Here is an 8,074-nt window from a genome sequence, read left to right as displayed (position 1 = left end):
TGAATTTCTGGACCCTAATGCTGTAATAGACAACATATTTTTATATCATCATAAAAGAAATGCAATCTTGCTGACTAGGGATTTGAGTGTTCACTTATTAGTTCATTTCCATTTCTCCTCAGGATTATTGCAGGTGTTCAAATTCCCCCAGATGTTAAATTAGTGAAACTTTCTTTAAACTGACATAATTGTTGACACCAGCTCTTACACAGGATAGAGTTAGTGTGTATTGTGTTTGAGCACAGAGGCTGTGTGAGTGAATAGTGCTAATGTTTCAAGACATTTGAGCTTCGACACGACACAGCATGAACTAATCCAGGTGTGGAATATGTACATATGTGTCTCTCAGCGTGCTTATATGGATCATTCTCATCTCAGCCGCACAACAATTTTCTAATTTTTCATCTTTGAATTATGCGCTCTCCTCATAAATTAGGAATGTTTGAGATTTTTTTATAAGAGCTTTACTGTGTTTGTATTCATGTCACTACCAGCCTCCAACATCTGGATCCAAATAAGAACATATGGATATAAAATCTGCTTACATATTACATGAGGATTACAGTTTGGCTTTGATTATTGCTCTGAACTCTTCATGGCATGGTTGGAATTTTGGTCATGGCCATAATTTGAAAAACTGCCCTACTGATCCTACTGATTTTTATATACATTTTCAGCTGTTAGGACCATCTTTTCTATCCTCCGCAGAGAATCGGGCCCAATTTGTCATCTATGAATGTTACAGTTAAACTTGTTCTTGGAGATTTGAATGACCAGACACGCACAAAAGACAAGTTATATCAGTAGCTTCTTCCTGCTCTGGGAATTTGAACTGGCCTCTCGCTGATCTCCTGTAAAACTCATTTGCAGGAACCTATTTAGTCACTCAGGCCAGACCAGACTCTTCTGCTGTTCATCACAGACTTTGGACATCTTCAGACATGTCTGGGAATAAATGTCACAGAGGAGGAAATATAAGTCAGACATTGTTGTTTTTGGGGACAGCATTTGAACAGTGCTTCTGTGGTCACATGAGCAGGTAAACTCACAGTCGCTATTTGTATGCTGTGTTTAACCAGACAGGATGTATGAGCGGAAAAATACCAGGAAGGTCATCTATTTGCTTGTTTGGGTACTGTAGCATCTTGTGTAAGCACAAAATGGTTTTGAAAATTAAATTTGGCAGTTGCACACAGCCAGTCCTGGAATATGCGAAACTCTGTTTGCATTTTATTTGGCTTCATGAGCTTTTCTTATTCCAGGAACCATGCTGTTGACGGAAGGTCAGGATGGGATATACTGTATGTTTTTAGTTTATCTTGTTATAAATGCCATTTGTGAATCACGATCTGTTATTATGTAAAAGAATACAGGGTGGTCATTCAATGATATCCTGCCTTACTCAGGGGATAAGCTGTTCTGTGTGCACAAGAAGAGCATTATGGCTCATTTTTTTATTGGCGCTTCAATGTGGAGGTGATGGGGATTTTTGGAAAAAGAGAAGTGCTCTCTCTCATTTCGAACTCTATAATGAATGTAAAACTGAAATCAAGGGAAGTATAACATGCATTTCACGACTTCAGAAGCCTTTCAGCCCTATCCTTCATTCTAGTTTCTGGTTAAAGAAATTTCCTGCCCATACAGGGATCTTCTGTAATAGGCAAGTTCTTGGTTTTAAAAAAAAAAAAAAGGAAAAACAGCAAAAATTATACACACATGGTATTAAACTAACACATCCTTAACACACACACACACTTTCAAAAATAAAACAATGTGTGGCTAAGTTCAGTGTGATCTACCAGTGGCATGGGCAGTATTTTGTGGAGGACCAAAGATCAGTTTGTTTGTTTTTAAAAACAACAGTGTAACTCTGTTTTTCTGGAGAAAGAAAATGTGTATGCTGTGGCGATCCACATCTGGCCTTCATCAGCCACATCAACTCAGACCATTTGAAAAGACAGCTGACTTTGTGGAACCAAGCAGGAAGTCAGGACTTAATCTTCATTCTATGAAACATTCAGATTTGATTACCACAAAGGCATAGCAGAGCAACATGTAGTGCAGGTCATCTTTCTGGGCCAGCATTAGCTTTCCTGGTCAACAGTAGTTGTGTTGCATGTTATTAAACCTGTTTGTGTTATTCTTGTGCTTTTGTGCAATATCCCAAACTGTTTGTTCTACTACTGTTTTATTTTTACAATGCTGGCAAGTTACTATGGTTTGTTTTAGATATAACCACCTTTCATGCTAGCTTTTTTTTTTTTTTTTTTTTTTTTTTTGAGCTGGCGACAAGCCTTGTTACAGTCAGGCTGGGCATTATCTGGTAAAGGGCCTGCTTGAAACAAAAAGCAGCCATCACTTCTTACTTTCAGTAATTCAGTCTCAATGTCACTCATTTAATTTGTACAGATACGTAAACACCACCACCACACTTAGTGGCTTTAAGTTGTTAATTTCTAAGGGTATATTCTAAAAATCTATCATGACCTATTCCTCAATAGGTCACCGTGTATTATAGGATGGGCTACATGGGAGGTGTTTAAATTAATTCATAAGGATTGCGTCGCATTTAGATCTTATTCAAATATGATTTTTTTGATTTTTCAATACCATTGTGCGTTACTCTTGCTCTCAGGTTTGTTTTAACCTGCTCTGAATTTAGCCATCAAACAAAAACTTAGTCCTACCACCAGTGGTGGCCTGGGTTGTTTGAAACCTTAGTACCCAAAAAAAGAAAAGAACCTTTGAAAGGTATGTAAGCTCTTTTGTTAGATTATCTCAAGCAAATTGAACACCTGACCTATGTAGTGATCTGAAAGGTCTGTGGTCAGACCACCAGCCAAAACCAGGCGAAGCATGTGCCCTGTGACCTTCGCTCCACCCAGCCTCGAGTAGCCCGGGGCCACCAGGCAGATAGCCTTTCAGGAAAAGGCTCCCCAGCTCCATAGGACAATGGCTATGTTGTCTTTGACAGAAAGGACCATTTTTGCATTGGATTACATTTCTTATAGAACACAGGAATTCAAAAAATGTCCCTACCGCTCTATGCAATTTCATGTCAAGCTGTTTGAGTCCTTACTGTCTTGGCAGTTTAATGGTAGTAAAATCCAAATCTGTACCTGATGCCTAGAACGTCTGTGATTTAAGCTTTTTCTTTAGCTTTGCACCTTATTTAAAAAAAGAGCATGGCTGCTACACTGCTCCTTTGGTGTGGACTTACGTGTATATGTATTTACATCATATACATGTGTACTTTTTGACAAACTACTATACTTCCTGTTTAGCCTTTGTGTGTTTCTGTTACATATCATAGTTGAAAGCACATCTGTGTTTACAGCTGTGTGATGAAGATGATCATGATCAAGGGATCTATTCTCTGTTAGTGTTTGTTTACAAAGGAGTTGGTGTGTGTGTACATGTGTGGTTGGTTTGAAGGGTTTGTTGCTTTGTGAGGACTGACTGCTGACACAGAAGTCAAAAAGATGTGTGGATGGTTCAGGCGATCACACCAGGATGTTATTTTATTTCTCCCTCCCATGGTTTCTTCCTTAAAGGTAGAAAGACAATCCTATCACTCCTAAGACTTTAATTAAAGTGTATGAAGTCTTTTATGGTGTGCATTCTCTACAGAATAATTGTATCTACGTATGAGTGTGTTTATCTCAGTGCCAATGCATTACTTCATAGACTGTATAGGTAATGCAAGACATAGAGCCTTCAGTTGTGTCCTGGTTTCACTGGTTGATGTGAAAATTTATCTGTTTGAGATGTTCAAGGCATCATAAAAGTTTGCCACTTTTAATGTTTTTGTTAACAGTGCAGTGCAGCTGTGAGGAGGGAATTTTTTAAATACAGATACTGACACATTCTGGCATTTTATAGTGTTCTCTTTTTCACGTTAATTTTTTTTATAGCTCACATGAGGCTTTTCAGCTGCTGATACTCACTTCTTGGATAGAACCAAGAGCGTTTTTCCCAATGATTCCACACGTTAACATGCACTGAAAAGGTGACGTGGTACAAATAAAGGCCAAAATGTTTTCACTATAATATATTGGCTGTCTCCAGCAATTTGTAAGTTAAATATAAAGAATGCAAACAAATGGAAAAAGAAACCTCATCTAAAAAGGTTTGCTTTGGAAAACAGTTAATTACACAAAGTAATGTGCAATCTGTAGCTAGGTGGGTAAACCTCAAGATAACACAAGAATGGTTGTTAAAGTCTCTGCCAGCTGTATTTTACTGAATAGTGTGAGCATGCATCATCTATGAAACTGGAATTTCAAGACAGTCATAGAAATCTGTGTGATCCCAGTGCCAAAGGATGTATGTCAGACAAAGTGGCATTTTGCCACAATAAGAGTTTGTGATATAGCCTGTCATTCTCTATGAGACACTATATATCCGGGTTGGCTCGCTTCCCACCGCTGATGCCCTGTGGCGTTGATTCGCTGCCACTGGCCTGCAGTTGTGTGATGAAGGCTGATTGACTGAGTGAGTGGAAAAGAAAGAGGAGACTGCTGTCATATACACTGAGATTTTTCCATGGGTGTTTTCCGGTCATCCACTTGGAATGTTTCCTTGTAGCAAATGTACTTGTAAATTGCTTGCATTATTCCGTGCCATGTCCTTATAAGTACCCATTCCTATCAGAGAAGCCCTGATAGCCACCGTTTTCCATTTAATCTTGCAAATTTTATCTTAAAACGTATTTTGATAGTACTGGAAACAAAAAAGCAATTTGTTGTCAGTTAAGTGTTTTGAAACAACCTAAAGTATCGCATCTTAATTTAGTCATACGTTTTAAATTTAACTTTACTTGTTTCCTTTTTTTACCTTGTCAATTTCACCTGTTAAGGACAGGGAACTTAAAAATCCACATCTACTTTTTGCGATTATAAGCGCATTTCCATTCCATTTATATCTTGCACAATGTTTTATAAGTACTGACAGATCCTTTCAAGTGGTGAACAAATGCATGAGCCAGAAATAACCTCTGTAAGGACATCTTGTGTGGCTTCCAAGTTTACGACTGATTTTATGACCAGCTCATAATTTAAACAAATTTCTCTTACTTGACTGTAGAATTGAGCAAGATCTTTTCTAGATACCAAGGAAGGTCAAGATGTAAATTTTTTGCCAGTTACCATTGACTCTTACATATGCATTTTCTAGATGTGGATATCTCTTATTAGATCGTAGGATTCTCACAGGCACAATATTAGCCTGACAGACAGTGAAAAGTGTGTAAAAAGAAAATCAAAAGACCACAGTCCACTCCTTCAGTTTCCTGACCAGAACCTGTCATTTCAATGATTAGTCCTTGAAATCAAATATGGCTGAGTCGGGCCGCTTTGTCGAGGGACTGGAGAGGTTTTGGCCCCTAGGATGGATTGATGCCTATTGTGCTACTGCCCTAAGGTATTTAGGACCCCCTACTACCCTCCCACCTCATACACACACAGAGGATCAGGTGACCCTTCAACTCTTGAAACTGTGTCTGTGAACAAACCTTCTGTCTCTGTTAAACACACACTGAGGGAAAGGCAGGTCTTTGCCTCTTCAGGTACTTGGATGTGATAAATACATTAAATGAAGTAATCAATGTTTCCTTGTTTTTATTTTTTTTTCATTTTCAACAAGGACCCCATGACAAATAGAGAGAAACACATGTACTTTTACCTCACAAAAGTAAAAGTCACAAAGGTAGGGTGAAGTTACGGCTAAGCAGGTAGTCATTATCCCAAAGGTTCGGGTAAGTCTCCAGGAAATTGTAAATCAATGTAATGTTCCTGTGAGGTATAGAAACAAGTCTTTGTGAGGAGCGTGTGTGAGCAGTAACAGTAAATGATGCCAAGTTGGAACTGACTTCTTAACATTTCAAACTAAGCTTTCCCATCTACAGGATCCTTCTGTTCGCCTCTGTTGGATTTTTCCTGTTTTTCATTGCTTCTTGTTGGTTATTGGGACAGTCTGCGTTTTTATCTTTCTTTCTCTTAGCTATAGGGATGATTATTGGATTATGGGAAGTTTCACTTTATGTTAGTTTGTGAACAAGTTTTAGTGTAATAGATTGGCATACTACTGTTGTTTCAACATTTTCCATTGCTCACCCTCAGACAGCCCATTGTCTTAGTAATTACTTTCATATTGAATGAATAAAGTGCTTCAACAATGCAAGAAGTAGTTTGCCATATATGTAAAGAAGTCGCTGTCATGCACAAACTGTAAGACGTAAGGTTTAAGAAAAATGTTGGCATTGACCATAAAGTGTCCATGTCCAGATTCTTCATTCAGCATTGTCCTGTGTGGCTGACTACTGACACTGACTACTGTTTACTGACAGTGACAGGGCTGAATCACATTTGAAAGGGCAGTGTGATGTCTTGTACCAGAGGGTTTCAGATGGTTACTTTCCACTACTATGTGGCAGTGATATGGTGTCCCATGTGTACGATTTTGATTTCATCCCAGTTTACCGTCCTCTGGATCCATATTTTTTAACAGCAATGCAATAACAATCCCCAGCTGTGGATGCTGCAGTCATGTGGTATGCAGCTTAACCATTAGGCTACCAGAGAAGACCCCCTTTTTAAAATTTCTGTCATCTCTGACTCCGCAGTGATACTTGTTGCTTTCAGATGGGATTCTGGCATCTTCCAATTCTATGATGTGGTTCTGTCTGAGATGTCATTTTCAGCTCCATTATTTAAAAACAAAACAAACCAAAAAAAAAACAACAAAAAAACAGTGTAAGCAGTAGGTGTAATGGTGAGAAACATTGTAAACAAAAGTGCTAAATAATTGTACAAGTCAAGCTGCAATAGTTTATGTGATCTAAAACCTTATGATAGTATTTTCTAAAGGAAATAAATTGAATAATTCAATTGCATGACATTTCATATATAAACTGAGATCATTTGTGAATACTCAGCTATTGACTTTTATGTAGAAAAATTAAACTGTGGTACCTCTGGTAGTGCTGTCTGCTTCTTCAGCCAGTCCATCTTTGTTACTTTACTTCATTTTACTTTAAAATTATATGGCATTGAATCTGAATTCCTTATGGTACAATGAAATACATTTCTTCCATAATCATCCTGACCTGGTCTCCCATACGACTAAACTTTATAGGACTGCTTGTAGTATGACACTAACACACAAGCTGTTTCCCAAATATTTGGCAATCTGGACACCAGATGTGTCCAATCTATATCAGCCTAATTCCCAAATGGCCGCACTCGGCCACATTCTGAATTGTAATGTGTTCTCAAGGAGTCGATGTACTGGAAGTACTGTAGATGATTTATGGATAGTCATTTACAGTGGTACCCTGTACTGAATTTATGGAGTTCCAAACATATCAAATGTAAATTTATGTATGTTTTTGTACAGTATAATCTGCTGGAACATACATTACATTCAAACGGCTGCTGTCACACACTAAATATTGATTGAATAAATTATATAATAATATGTTTTCAGTATCAGTTTGTTAGTTTCAGGGATGATTCAATCTTAAAAGTGAACATAGCCCTTTGTGCACCATGCTTAACTGCACATTTGGGTCTTTGACTTCTGAGACCTTAGGCTCTGAGGTTTCAGTGAACATGTGATTTTCAGTTAAATTCCCTTAAGCCACACTCAGGTTGCTGGATCAGTCTGCCATATGAGAGGGTTAAGAAAAAAAAGCATTACTAAGCTTTTGCTGCCATTTTCAATTAATCCATATGGTGTCTGTTTCATTGCTGCTTCAGTGCAGAATTGAAGCAAGATGACTAAAACACCTCACAATCTGCCTGAGCCGTTTTGAATTAATAACATTTATCTATCTGCTGCCCTCCTGTGGATTTCTGGTGAAATGGTTTGTTAAAATATAGAAAATTAAAAAACATTAGCACAATAGCTGCCACGATAACAATGATTGTTGGAATGCTAATATGGCTTAATTAAATTATCCTACTTCAAATAGGTAATGCATGTATCCATCACACTTTTAATTTTGCATTACTGATACAACATTTTCCTACATAATATTAATATAATACTTTACTAACCTACTATGAATATTTAC

Source organism: Mastacembelus armatus, chromosome 5 (assembly GCF_900324485.2).
Source record: "Mastacembelus armatus chromosome 5, fMasArm1.2, whole genome shotgun sequence".
Lineage (NCBI taxonomy): Eukaryota > Metazoa > Chordata > Actinopteri > Synbranchiformes > Mastacembelidae > Mastacembelus > Mastacembelus armatus.
This window is presented reverse-complemented; position numbering follows the sequence as displayed.